At 40.6% G+C, this 15042-nt stretch overlaps 1 protein-coding gene across 3 annotated transcripts in view; it reads right to left on the bottom strand.

The window, feature by feature from the left end:
• Positions 1 to 15042, bottom strand: part of PLEKHM3 (pleckstrin homology domain containing M3) — a 92915-nt gene that overhangs the window by 21599 nt on the left and 56274 nt on the right. The gene's annotated exons all lie outside the window — the stretch shown is intronic.

The raw sequence follows: 15042 nt of genomic DNA, 5'->3' as shown, positions 1-15042 counted from the left end.
TTTCAGTGAATTACAAGTCATTTTACTGTATTACAGGAGGAAGATAAAATGTAACATCAAATTGTTATCACTGTTTTTAGCATCTGTAAATTTTGTGTAATTTTGTTTCATCAGTGATCAAGACTGTGCACAGGGTATGCCTTTTCCTTACAGCCTTCTCTCATTTGTGTTTGTAGTAGTAAAAATAAAATCCTCATCTCCATTTACCCTGGCAAGCAAAAAAAAAAAAAAAAAAAGATTTCTACTTGCTGTCCCCAAGAGGGGTTTCATGGTAACACTTCCCCAGTGAGTGTTTTATGGCTTGGGAAAAGGAGTGTAGGTACATGTAATCAAAGGTGTCAAAACTTCTCTTGTGACTAAGCACTTTTTTATGACAGCTAGAGACCCTGGGTCAGTCAGTTTAAACATCCCAGAATCACAATGGCAGATTCCCAGGATGTCCTCTCCACTGAGACTGAAATCTCGAGTTTCAAAGAAACATAAGCAACTGAAGAACAGAAGTGTGTTAAACACATGTAATGCATTAACCAGTATCATGGAAATCACAGGTGGGAGCCAGGAAGGAAGACCTCAAGAAGTCACCTTGGCAGAGCCGGTAACATCTGTGTCATTCTTTACAGCTGCATCTGTTACTAAACACTTTCAGTGATGGAGACTCCACAACCACTGTAGAGCGTAACCCAGCACCTGTCTGTTCTCACTGTTGGAGTCACTCCTAAGCTTTGACCCAAACTTTTCCTAAAGGACATTTCAGTTTACAAAATAAGCTTATAAAATAAGTTTACAAAATAGAGAAACTGTGAAACCACACACTATGAGCTACAGAACTGTCTATCACATTTCATAAGAAATGTGGAAATTTAGCACAAAACTAGGTTAAGATCACACCAAAGGAACAGAAACCAAAACTTTCACCATTGACTTATCTCAGACTCAACAAGTACCTGCAAAGTCTTAAAAATATATTTCTGCCTCCTAAAAAGGAGAAAAAAAGCATCAAATTAAACAAATTAAAATTTTGCTGAGTTCAGATTCTCTTCTATCTACAGCACGTAAAGAGCAAGGTCTGTTTTCTAATCCAAATTCTTTGTAGTGCGAGCAATTCTTTTGTTGTCCAAAATTAAGGCTGAAAGGTGACTGGCGGCATCCTGGTCATCAATTGACAGAGGGTGTAATGCAGCTTTCTCTTCCTAAACTGGTCCCATCCCAAGAGGATTCTGGACATGTGGCCATGCTCTTTACAGTTTAGTTTACCACTGCTGCACCTTGCAATACATTGGGGTATGCTGCTTGGTGACAATGGGAGGAAAATACTTGTGTTTGGAGGCCCAAAGCAAATTATGCCTCTCAACAGCCCCAGCGTTCAGACCAGAATCACTGTACACCTCTGTGGAAAAACACTTCTCTAAGCTACCAGAGGACAGAAAGCCATGGTTTTGCATACTGCAGTCCCAAACTGCATGTGTCACATGAGGAATTGTTTAAGAATACACACCCACATGTACACACATAAAAGATGGGCCCTGCCCTCAGAGTACTTACAATTGAAACCAACAAAACACTGCTTCTGACACTAACTGACACATACTTTCCACTCTAAATGGGACAAAATGTGTTTTGCAAGAGCCCTCATACAGGCTCCCTGCCCACATTGCAGAGAGCATCTCTGTGGCCAGAACTCAGCCTGCAGGTGCTGAGACTGCTCGGGAGGGGAGAGGAGAAGCCAGGGAGGGCTATCAGGAACAGCAACCCACCTCATTGTCCAGACTCCTGCACTTGGCTGAATAAAGCTGAGGTGGTATTTGCAAGTGAGAGGGCAAGGCAGATTTCTCTGCATCTGTGGGAGAAACTAAAGGGGTGTCTAGTATCCAAAAACATGCTATAGGGGTGTTGGGACAATTATTTTAGCTGATCTCTAGAAGAGAAGCTTTTCATATAAGTCAAAGTTATGAATAAAGGTAAATCAGACGTTTTTCTCTGTATATCTTTGTGCTACTGTTCAGTTGAGTAATGGTATAAATCCAAAAAAATCCTATGCTCTGTATGAGTGAGGTGGAGGGGAAATATGGGGACTGGCAAATGCTTGCAGACAAGCCAATGTTGCCAATGGCTGACATGACACACATGCACTTGGTGATGTTTTTCCCGATTCAGTAGGAAGACGGAAGAGATGAAAGGCAGCAGTAGTTATGGTACAAGTTGAAATCCCTTTGGATATGTCACATTAATGTGAGCATGAGGACAATGTGTGATAAGCCAAAGTTTAACTACTTCTCAGGAGGGCTGCTGGCCTCAGAGGTTTCCTGATCCTTCTATCCAAAGACTGAAAATTACTCATAGTTCCCTCACTCTATCAAGATGAGAAACAAGTAGATAGCCAACTATCTCTGGAGAACAAGAACTGGGAAGAGCATAGAACACAGGCAGAGAAATTGTCCTCAGTGACCCACTATGTACATAGTGGCTGTTGCTCACAATCAACTACCACAAGCAGCCTGGGGACTCTCATTAGCATCCCTGTGCCCTACCTTTGCAACACATTTGTGAGCCCACAATGCTGCCCTTCACCAGAGGAGAGACAGTCGTGCCTACAACACATGCTGAGGTACAGTTCTGCCCTGACCCCATCCCTCATCTGAGAATTCCAGGCTGAGCAGTAGAAGTCCAACTGCTAGCAGAAGTCCAACTCCAAAGGCCCCTGCTCCCTAGCCCTCACCTTGCCCTCAAACCTCCTCCTCCCATGCAGCACAGGACAGGGCATCCAAAATCCCAGCCCATTACACACAGCAGAGAGAAGCCAAGTAACTTTGTGGTTCCTTTTCAGCCAATAAAGACTCTTTGTTTGAGAACATACTTACCTGCATGAAGGAGGGTTGCACAAACTAGTCCAATGGGAGAGCAACGTAGTGAGTCCAGTGTTGCAATATACATGCTTTCATATTAAAAGCCAAACTAGAAAAGTGGCCAGTGTAGGAGAGGCAGAAATTACCACATCTGTTGAAAGTTCTAACCCAGAGAGATGGCAATCTAAACTCATGGTTTCTAACAACTTTCTGGTTGGAAAACAGAATAAAAGAAAAATAATGCCCAAACTCCTCCCCTAATACAAAATTAGTTAGAGTTTATCCCAGTCTCTGACAGTTGTTCAGATTAGAAAAGATATAACAGAAGCCTCTGTCTGGATGTCACTGAAAAGCAATCAAATATTGATTATACAAGGTAAGAATAGAAGTTCCCTCCAAACTCAGTCTGAGTTATTCCCAAAGAGGTAATATTACAAGGGCTTTATGGGGAACTAGAGGAGGGATATGTAGAAACAGAGGAAAAATGAGTCAGCTGTAACCCACTATCACTTCAAGTAATGCCTCCGTACCCTTCTGCCCACCTGTTAGATCAAGTCCACAGAAACACTCAGTACTCAGAAAACTTCGTATCATGGCCACATAAATCACGATTTAAATCTACCAGACATGATGAACTTTCTGGACAGCAGAGAAAAAACAATACAGTTTTCAAACTTTTCTCGGGGCTATGAGTGTTTTGAGGACAGGGCTCCTGTCAGCAATGCTTGCTAAACAGTAAAAGGTGAGCAGTAAGAGTTCTATTCCTGCAGGAGTCTATGTTGGGAATTTGAGTGGGGGTCATCAAATCAAATCTCCTACCCTGTCTGTGCCTTTTTACTAACATTTACCATGCAGCAGATGTTTACATAGCATGGAGATCAAAAACAGGCAGCAAAAGGAATATAGCTCGACAAGCTTTCAGATACACTGTTCTGTTCAATGTGAGTGTCAAATTTTAGAAGTCCAAATTTTGAAGTGTTACATCAAAGTTTCTAGACTGAAATAATTGTTAGATTAAATTTGCTAGTCTGAGTAACTTCCAACATGTGATAATGAAAGTAAAATCAGAAGCAGTTAAAACATTTCTTTTTCTTAAATTAAGATCCAAGATAATGGAGAATCAACAGATGAAGGCTATTTTAACAGAAGCTATCCAGAATCTAAGAAAAGGAAGAGAAATCTACCCATGTGTGTATATTCCTCCAGCTCTGACACAAGGGACAGCAAACAACCACAGGCATCATGTAGCAGCATGACTAGGAACATCGTCACTTTGCTGTGGCTTAGTGACCAGGTAATAAGCACTGAGAAGGAAGCTAGAAATGCCTTCAATTCTCCTGAATCCTCAGACCTGGACCTGTAATTTCCTCAGGTATCAGAAGTACAGAAGGAAACCGTCTTTATCATCCTCATATCTGTTGATATTGCTCTGCTTAACAGTCCCACTACCAGGGTTTAGTATTCCAGGTAAAGTGTTGAAATTACTGTAAAACACAGGTTCTGTATCATTGCCACTGTGAGACAAGCTAAATTTGCCAAATGGGTCTGTGACTCTGCCTTTGTAAATCAACTTGTTAATCATTATCATCATAGAGGTGATTAAGTTGTTTTACAAGCCAACAGTGAAGCAGTAACATTAACTACTTATGTAGGAGCTGGTGTATTTCTTTGCAGATAACATTTATTAGAAGGCATTCTCTTTAAAGACACAGGTTTGCCTCATAACCTTCTGGAGCACAGAGCAATCTGTTCCACTTACTCCTCCAGTCTGATTTACGTGTCAGACATAAGTGACGCCTGGAGGGGATGGGTTAAGTGATATGAAAACCCTAAACCACCTTGAACTACAGGTTCAAATCTCAACTAGATTGTCGTGGCCTCTCCTCCTCACAGGACAAAATTTATGATTATTTCTCAAGGCCAGACGCACACTTGGCTCTGTCTGAGAGACAGACACAGAATTTGCCAAGAGGCACTGACGCAATGCTGAAGAGATGTGAAAAGGCCAAGAGGCACCGAGAAAATAGAAGGGGTGGGTAGACATAAAGCTCATTCACCATTCCCAATTATATACATTGAAGGGATAGAAAGTACTTTAATTATTGGGATTAGTGTCACAAGCATGTCTGGCAGAAGGAAGCTATCTGAAGGAGCAGTCAACAGTCATGCACGGCTTGCCATGGTCCTCTAAAGATAACGTTTCTGCTTCTTCCTGGTTGGTTTCTTTCTACTTCTCCAAAACCAAACAGTCTGAATCAAGCCTTTTGCTAGTGAGCTTAGAAGTAAGCTCCAGCTTCACCTAGACTTCAGAGTACTTCCTGCACTGAATGAAAGGGAAAATAAAACCTGAACTGGTTGGCTTGGATTTACCACTGTGATCACTACTCTCCAAATTCCATTGGTGGAAGCTTTGTGGAGGAGGACTAAACAGTAACCTCTCTTCACCTTCAGGACTGATGAGAAATATGCATTTGAAATAATTATCAATGATTTAAGAAAACAGGGCTAAAAGAAACACCTCTAGAAATCTCCAGTTATTCCTCATCCTGTACACAACCTTAAGTATTTCCCACCACAGAGATCTCATAGTTCTCCAGTGCTCAAAACAGCTGGAGAATTGTTCCTAATGTCTGCCTCAGCTGTCTTTTGCTGCAGTCAACTATCTTCCTTTCACGCTCTACCTCGTATCCTTAAATGGTGCAATCTTTTTCAGAAATAATTTTCGGACACATTCTCTTCTCTGTCACAGGTGATCTCTGTCAGCAGCTAGGAGGGGCAGAAGTAGATTAGGGTGCAGGAAAGGTGCTCTACCCACTTGCTAAACTGGAGGCAGTTTATTAAAGCAGGTATTTTTCACATTCATTAAGCATGGAGATTGGTCACTAAAGCATAAAGGGTAAATGGAATCTCTGCCCCACAACAGATTTCAGCAGTGGTGGGATTTCTGTGATGAAAATACTAACTTCAAGACAAGTATGTTAAAATATGCTTGCCTAAGGGTGATGCCAGCTGCAGAGAAAAGAAAGGGAAAACATACTCCCTGGCTGGGAAATTCCTTGTCATTTATATGTAGGGAACAGACAATGCTTGTAGACTGCTAATTTCCTTTAGGACATTTTTCTCTTCCGTTCACCAGATTCTTAACATCACGAATTCTTGTTACGATTTCAATGCACAATTAATCTTTAGTTCAGAGGAAAGGGAAATGGAAGAAGGAAGGATGATCATGAGGTAAAAGCCCTAGGGAGGCAGATATCTGCTCTGACCCATCTTTTGTGCAATACACTGGTCTGGTCAGCTTTCCTTGCTCCATTTCGACTCCCAGTCATCTCTTTTAGATTGCCTGCCTTGTTTAGTTACATTGCAAGTGACTTAAAGGGAAGAATGATTTCTCAATATTTGTGTGCACACACACACACTAGAACCAGTCACTGTAATTGCATTGCTGTACAACAAATTTTAAAAGAACACATGCAAAACTTCAGGAGAGCCTCATCTTTTGTTGCTACAGCCATGCCATGGGCCACAATCCCAGTAAGGGCGATACCACCTAATCCTCTCTCTTCTCTCCCCTTTACAGCCTTTGCAGGTCTCCATCTGTCCCAAAGGGCCATTGAGCCCATGGTACAAGTGTGGCAGCAGGGCAGACAGGAGCAGGTGAGGCTAAGGACTCTGTTCATCCACTGCTGACACCAGCGCAAGGTACACACTCGACACCATTTTGCCATCATTGGCCTTGACACAGACAAAGCAATTCTGTGCAGCCACACATTGTGCTGTGCTAACTCATCATCACACAGGGCAGGGGACATCCTGAAAGGAAACCTGGCAATAAAAACTGCGAAGAACAAAAAACCCCACAAAACCAACCACCAAATAAATCAAACGAAAGCAAAAAAATGTGTGAGAATTTGATCACAAGCTCCCTTCAGTTTCTGTGCACCAGAGAGTCCACACTGGTAGCAAAGTCATTTGCTGTTCATGGTCATCCCAAAACAGGCCACTCACCATGTTGCACTTCAATTTCAAGGGATATTCCACAAATTAGCCACTAACTGTTATAGGCACTGGGAAGAGAAGGGACAACAAAACAGGGTCAAGAGCAAATGCTGCTAATCTGTGACAAGCACATATAGGCAAGAGGCAAAGTGAAGACAGTTTTACATTGGTTGAGGGACAGAAACAAACTGATGACAGTCCAAGTGAATTTATAGCATGAGGCAGAGAGGATGACAAGGTCCTTCCAAGCCTCCCCCACTCCTCTGACGGAAAGGAAGAAAAGTCTGAAATCTCTGGTCTCTGGGTGCAAGCTGATGCAAGTGAGAAAGAAATAGAATTGTTTCAGTATAAATAACATGCCCGGAAATCACTTGTGCCAGCTCCACAGCCAGCCCTGCAACAAGACTCCAGCCCCATAACTTCTGCCTTCACACTGTTTCAGTTGTCTTTGCTCCTTTCTCCTACTCCAAGGTTTCCAGGTGGCTACATGTCAATTTTCTAACACCCCAAGTCCTCCTAATCTTGTTGCAGGGATGAATTATAGGTTGTTTTAAGAAAGAGTATTTGAACAAAGGTTAAAGGTTGAAAGAGTATCAGGAATTTGGCTAGCAGAGAATAGAAAGCACTTTCCTTAGCTTAAAAACAGACATTACTCTACATACACAGAAAAGCAAATATGCATTCAAGCAGAAAGTATATATGTGCTGGTTTGTTTTTTTTTTAAGCTGAAGCTGTCAGTTACATGCAGAGATATTAACTAGCTCTACATGCCCACTGAGTAAGACATTACTTCATGAATGATACAAAAAAAATTACAAACTTTCCTGCTTCGCAAAGGACTGGATCGGGGCATTTTAAGGAGGAGTGCTCTGAAGGATTTTAGAACAAGAAAGCAACAGACAAAGGAAACAGCTAGGGTTACTCTGAAAAAACTCTGTGAGTACAAAGCATATATATTTTTTAATTATTTAAAAATTTTTCTTCCCTCATCAAAGCAGGTAACCCTGAAACGCTATTTTGTTTCCTCGAGCAATTTGGTTTCTTGGGATGTTCTTTCTTGAGGTGTGCCCAGCTGCCTTTCCTGAATAGACATTTTATGTGAAGTACAGCAATGAGGCTAGAGCCCAATCTTTCACACTGCTAACCCTGATCTCCAGCACTGTGCCTTTCATTCTGCACAGCCAAAACAGAACAGAAGAAACCTGGTTAGCACAAAGTGCTAGAAAAAGGGGTAGCTTATATTGCTGCTGTCTCTTCTAGGGGTTGAAAAAAATTAAAGTATTTCTGGAGATCTCAACTTGGACGCTCCTGTGAGCCACTGGCACCACTACTGGGTTGTTTTAAACATTTTCATCCTAAAAAGCCACACTTAGCTCAAGCAACCTAGACTACACATTCACATGGAAACGCACTGCATGTATTTAACAAGCCTTGCTGAAAACTGTTTTCATACCGTGCAAAAACCAGTCTTGTTATTGAAACTATTAAAAATCTTTCTGTATCTGAACACTTTGTCCAAGACTTTAACACACCTAACTCAATCTTCCTGGCTGTCACTTGCCAAAATGCTCCTGGCCAACTCTTCCCCCACGAGTCTGGCTGACTGTGCCATACTCTCCACCTGACCATCAGTCATTTTCAGTGACAGCAACTCCCTTCCCCAGCAGAGCTGTGGTAAAAACGAAACGCCAGTAAAATCATTGCTATTAACCACTAATTGTAAGCAGAGCTGTCAGCACTTTGGGGAATTATACACACACCTGGATTATCAGCTAACCTGAAGTTTCCTGTTCTGCTGAAAGGCAGCTCAGTGCTAGTAAACTCCAGGTTGTGACAGAATGGAGTGATAGAGGAGCCATAGCTACAGGAAAGTATACAAGCTGTTTAATTGCAGTTTTGCTATCAGACCCTTTAATATTTATGGAAATGTGTATTGACTGTCTTTCCCATCCTAAGACTATTTTCATATTCTTCTGCTAATGCAGTGACCACCGTCACATAGGCACAAGTTGTAAAGGAAGGATGGAAAGACGGCTATTTGCATGATGTTGTTATGGAACTACATAAACGTGCATCTTGTACAAGATTACCTAAGTGCCTCACAATCTTAATGTATTGAAATTGCACAATATACTTAAAATAGATCTGATAGACTACCTCTCCAAAATGTTGTTTTCCCTCTTTTGAACTTAACTGTGCTTAGGATGTCTATTTTAAACATACACAGAGTAAAATCAGATCCATTTTACCTTAATCCTATTAGAAATTACTTGTCCTGTGTGTCAGACAAAGCCTGCAGCAGAGCTGGAAAGAGAGTTCAGATCTCAGGTGCCATAGGAAAAGAAATGAACCACTGTACAAATTAACAATGTGTATGCCTCTCACCTCCCTACACAACCGTCTGTTCCTGTCTACCTCCTACCAAATATTTAAGAACAGGGGGCTGTACATGACATGTCAGTTAAAACTCACCATTGTTTTAAACCAGACCTGCTCTGAGCAATGTCATACAACCTGTGGTCAACTGAATGCTGGCAGAAATGTGCTAGAGGACTTCCATATCTGTCACATATGCTATGTCAACTCTTGCTACAGCAGCATTTTGCTGCACTTGTTAAGCACAGTGAACTCCCACAGAGAACTGTGACAGACAAAATCTTCAACTATCTCAGCATAACCAGGCCTGCCAAACCCTAATTCTCTTCATTTGACACCTCCTGCCCCTCAAGCTAAAAAAGGGCTTGCCTAAACTTAAAAGCATCTGCTGGTACAGCTACATGCACAAACCTCTTTGGTAAATAAAAGTTTAAACTGATACAGCTTATATTAAATCACTGAATGAAACAAATGACAGCAGAACAATTTCTCATTGATATAACTGAGTTTGCACTAATTCTTTTACAGGTATGGCTATATCCATAAAGAGCAGAGTGTAGGGTAGGTGTTTGACATGCACTTACCCCAGTAATACTTCTAAAACCAGAGCAAGCCCAAAGTATGCTAGCAAAAGCCCAGTTTTGTCAATCAATATAGCCACATGCACACTTCACCAGCACCAACCTTTTTGTGCATGAATGAAAAGGAACTGCTGGGCAATGACACCATCACTGATGGGCTTGGAAGTCCTCAGGCTGTGTTATAAATCTAAACTGAGCATTTCTCAGTAATTGTATGAGGACTGAGCGATCAGAAAGGAAAAAAAACACAACAAGCAAACAGCAAAAAAGAGTCCACATCCCCTTGCAGTCTTTGCTATTGTTGAGATCCATGAAACAATTCATCTAAATCAACCTCAAGTCTTGCGTATGCAAAAATGCTAGAAAGAGCATCTCCAATCTCCTCCATCTCAGTCTAGGAAAATACAGGGAGGATTCAAATTTCCCACTGGAAAAGGAGGTGTGAATAAAGTACAACTGGGGTTAAAAGCTTGGAAAAGTGAATGAGACCTAACAATTTCTTTGTTCTTTGAAGGCTTCCGAATCCTGATCTAACAATATACTAGGCTCAAATTAGGAGGAACTTACGTTTCATTTAAGTTTATTTTTATTCTCCACATTTTTGTTAAGGAACCTTATATGTGCAAAAACTTGAACAGAGAGAAATTTTCATATTGAGAATGCTTCTGTTAGACCAACTGTTCACCTAGTCCAAAACCCTATCAGACACTGTGGTCAGTACTAGATATGTCAGAGGAAGATGAAATCACTGATCTGTCTGTCAACAGGGAAGACACATTCCTAATCCCCTCAGGAAATAATACGTCTATCATGAAATCTTATAATCTCTTTATTTTATGTAGTGTTACTGTGGACATTCTCAACAGGGACACTTAATCCTCTCAAAGATGATAAACTTCTGGCCTCAGTAATATTCCTGTGGAATTTAGCACTTCCATTAAGGATTTTCAATGCCTATTTCACATTCACTGTATGACCTGTGCTATATTATTGTCGAGAAGAGGGCTCTCCTGTTCATCCTTTCTTTCCACTGTTTTTCACATTCTTTGTAGGTTCATCTATAGGTAGATAGTCAGGAAAGTTTATCTGAAGTAAATGGATATTTTAATTAAATTTTAATGGATTAGTTTATCTTTAATGTTAAAATGGATAAATTATACTACATTAAATCCCTCTATGGACATACACATTCAGAATTAAAATGGCCTTAATACAATTTATCTCACTTTGCTTACAAAGTAAATGGAGATAAACCAAATGAAAGCCACTTAGGTTTTGAATAACAATATTTACACAGTGATTCAATGTAATTCAATTTATCATTTTAAATTATCATATTTTGTAATTTTGATTACTTTTCCTGATTGTTCCCCTGTAAGTCTTTAAATCATCATCTTTTAAAATCCATCTCACAATTCATTCAGTCATTTTTTTGCCATTATGTGAATCCTTTTTATTTTACCATATCTTTTGGAGGTAGTATAACCAAGACAAAAGAATTGCCATGATTAAGAGTGTTTCTGCAATAAAAACTCTTACAACAATAACCTTTGTACATTTGAGTATCTTGCTGTTCAGCAAAAAACTGCCAAAACAACAAAAAAACCCGAACAGGAAAGGCTCTCTGTGTGGGATAAGCACCAGAGTTTTGAACTCATCACAATAACCACTTCAAGTCTTTTACTTTAAAAGCTCTGATCAATATGGAATCAAGTGTAAGTGGTAACAACTACTCTTCCTAAGAAATGCAAGAGTCTTGTCTGAGTCAGCTCCTGTCCAATTAACGTTTAACAATCCTAAAATCTGTCAGTCTCACCAAAAGCAGTCTGATAGTCACAAAAAGAAGACAGTTTTTAAATTCAGCTTGCATGAACTATGTCTGCATGTCCACAAAACTAGTGATATGTCCATCAGTAATGTCAGCAGAGAACAGAGTCCACACCTCCAGTAGGTTTAAGGTGAACTACCTTGGACTGTGATTGCACCATCAGGGACTTCACTGCACACGAGTAACCCATTTTTTCAGTGTACTATGTCTGCTAAACCAAGAAATTTCAAGACTGAATACTTGCTTCCTAACAACTGGAAGTTCCCCTTTTCAAAGCTTTAATTGATTGGAATATCCCTGCATAAACTGGCTAACAGAGATGCAATGGCGTTATGGGTGACGCAGGGCAGATTATGTGACGCAGGGCAGATTATCCTCTGGGCAGATGATGCAAGTGAAGGTTGGAAAGGGGCAGAACAGGCAAGCTGTCACACTTTGCATTTCTGCTTGTTAAATCTGAATGCCCCTAGCCAGTTATCTCATCTGCTAACACCTCCAAGGATAACAATGACAAGAGGATTCTAAGAATATGTATCCCATAGGAATGCGTATAGATAGACTTGCTGTAGACTTTCATTTAGGCCCTGGGGCCTTGGTTTGCAGTGCAACTTTGCAGGGGCACATGTGTGCATCTGTGTTTATTTTAAATAAATATGGTCATACAAATAAAGACCATCAGTTGCTGCTTCTTTGGTTGAAGATCAGGCCTACTCACATCTGCACTATGAGCATTTGTTAATTAATAAAGCATTAACAAAACCACTACCCTACCAAGATTTGGTGAGTTTCTAAAATTAAGAACATTTTGTTTACATTTTTTTCTACTCTGCTTTTAACCTCACAGTTAAGGTCTCCCCTAGTGGAGCCCTGTCCAAATGGGTCCAAGTGACAACCATTCCCAGACCATCAGATAGTTCAAGCATGGACTCTGCAACATCCATAAAGTCTAGACATGGAGCTCTGTTAAGCTTGGAAAGAGATTTAAACTGGATTTCATTTTAAAATAGTATTATATGCTGCTTCATCTACTGGCAAAGAGGCATTTCAATGTTTTTTCACTTAAGAAAAGACATTTATACCATACGTTTTAAACTCAGCTCCTTGGTAGAAAATGCCTCATGTTTTCTAGGATCTTTAAACAGAACTTGGCTAGGAACCAAATCAGAATTGAGCTGGGACTAACCAGGGTAAAGGTTGCTTATATCTGAAGATTACCCCTCTCTGCTTTCCTAATTCACTCACCATGCCTTATCTTTCCATTAATCTTTAATAAACCTTTTAGTTAATTCCCTGAACACATGCAATCTACATGACAGCAGGATACAGTGCAAAAGCAGCCCATGCTTATGAGGAAACAGGAAGTGGAGGAATCAAAAGGAGGGGAAACTTTTAGGATTAAAAAACACCCAATCTGCAGGTCAGTAGAAAATGACGAGCAGCTGGGAGAAAGCAGAGGTAAGGGACAAACCAGAGAGGAGGCAGGGGCTGCTGTAAGGGTATTATCGTTTCTCTGGCTGTTGGATTAATTTTCTTAATGGGACCCTCCTCCTCTTTCCACTCTGGTTCCACTTCAACAAAAACAGACAATCCAATTTCAAACCTGGAGCCTCTGAAATGTGGAAAACCCTTTCCAGGCTGACAACAAGGATAAAGATAGATTAAAAGGTAAATGCAATTTAACCCATCCCAGTAGAAATGGTAATCAAATTATTGCCTCTAAATATGATAAGTTTGGGGCTGGGGCTCTCAGGGGAAGAAAAGGTGTCTTGCAAACACAAACACAAAGAAATATGCTAAAGGGAACTGCTAAATCAAGGGATGAATTGTGACTTCTACCCTCCCTCCCACAGGGTGCTTGATAAGCTGCTGATTGCTTCTAAAACATCTACTACCAGTGTTATGAACTGATTAAGCAGCTTACAAAGTACTGCTTTGGCTAATGGACAGGCCCACCAGGGAGATTGCAGCTCTGGAGTTAAGTAGCTTGTTTTATCATGGATTGATTATTAAAGATGAGATAGCAGAACATGCTAAAAAGATGTGGAAACACTTTTAGACCTCAGATGACTGGCCTTTTTATTTTATATATGGAATCATTTCTATCCTGTGACTTCCCCGGCCAATAAAAGCCGTGTTTCCTGCAGTTCTGTAGTCTCCAGCTCTGAAGGGTGTCTGAAACACTTCCATTCAAACTGAACATCCAGAACTGACTATGTCTTTTCCTGCAGAAAAGACACCACTAGACAAGAAAGTAGCTTAAAATAATGTGGTTTACATATCACTGACAATAGCATTAGGGCATGAACACAGATATGCCCAAGTCAGCTCGTGCATCTTACCTCATTGCTTCTTGCAGTGTGCACCTGAGCTCTGCAGCACATTCACCTTAGATTCCCTATTCTCTTTTTGCAGCTCTTTGTGCCAAATTCTTCTTGTTTAACCTGGTATGTAATAAAATTCTGCTGTTCAGGCAGACGTTTTGCAACATGCTTGCTCAGTTCAATCAGTAGCAAGGCAAAGACACATTTTGTTGACACATCACCTGTCCTGTGGTCACATCTATCATAGTAACACTGCATGATTTAACTTTGTGTAGCAGGCTTGCTGAGGTTTTTGTGCTTTGGTGTTTTTCATTTTCCTCTCTTGTGGTAATGCCTAGTAGACTTAAATTCCTAGTAGACTAAACTCCTGAATAACTATTCTTTCAAAGCAAAGAAATAAATACTACTTGTTACCTATAGGCTAAACCTTAGATGAGCCTACATTGATCAGACAAAATTGCCATAACAAAGTCCTCTTTGCAGACCACAGTTTTCTTTCTCAGCCTCTTTCCAGACACATATCGACACTGAAACTTTAAGCTTTCTCTCTCTCATCCCTAACCAATGTCCCTGTTCATCCATTTTTATATTTAAACTATAATTTATATTTAAAACTACATTTTATATTAAATAACTATGATGGGATGCATCTGAGAGTGCCGAGGGAGTTGGCTGATGTGGTTGCTAAGCTGCATCATTTTTGAACATTTTTTGTGAACAGGTGAGGTGAATGAGGACTGGAGAAAGGCCAATGTCACTCCAGTCATCAAAAAGGGCAGGAAGGATGACCCAGGAAACTTCAGGCCAGTCAGCCTCACCTCCATCCCTGGAAAGGTGATGGAACAACTCATCCTGAATGTCATCACTAAATATACGAAGGAAAAGATGGTTATCAGGAGGAGTCAAAATGGATTCACCAAGGGGAAACCCTGTTTGATCAATGTGATAGCCTTCTATGAGTGCATAACTGGCTGGCTAGATGAGGGGAGAGCAGTAGATGTCATCTACCCTGCCTTCAGCAAGGCTTTTGACACTGTCTCCCGTAACATGCTCATTAGAAAGCTCAAGCAGTGTGGATTGGGTGTGTGGATGAT

This window comes from Colius striatus, chromosome 9, assembly GCF_028858725.1.
Source record: "Colius striatus isolate bColStr4 chromosome 9, bColStr4.1.hap1, whole genome shotgun sequence".
Taxonomy (NCBI): Eukaryota; Metazoa; Chordata; class Aves; order Coliiformes; family Coliidae; genus Colius; species Colius striatus.
The sequence above is the reverse complement of the archived record's forward strand: the minus strand, read 5'-3'. Positions and strand labels throughout refer to the sequence as shown.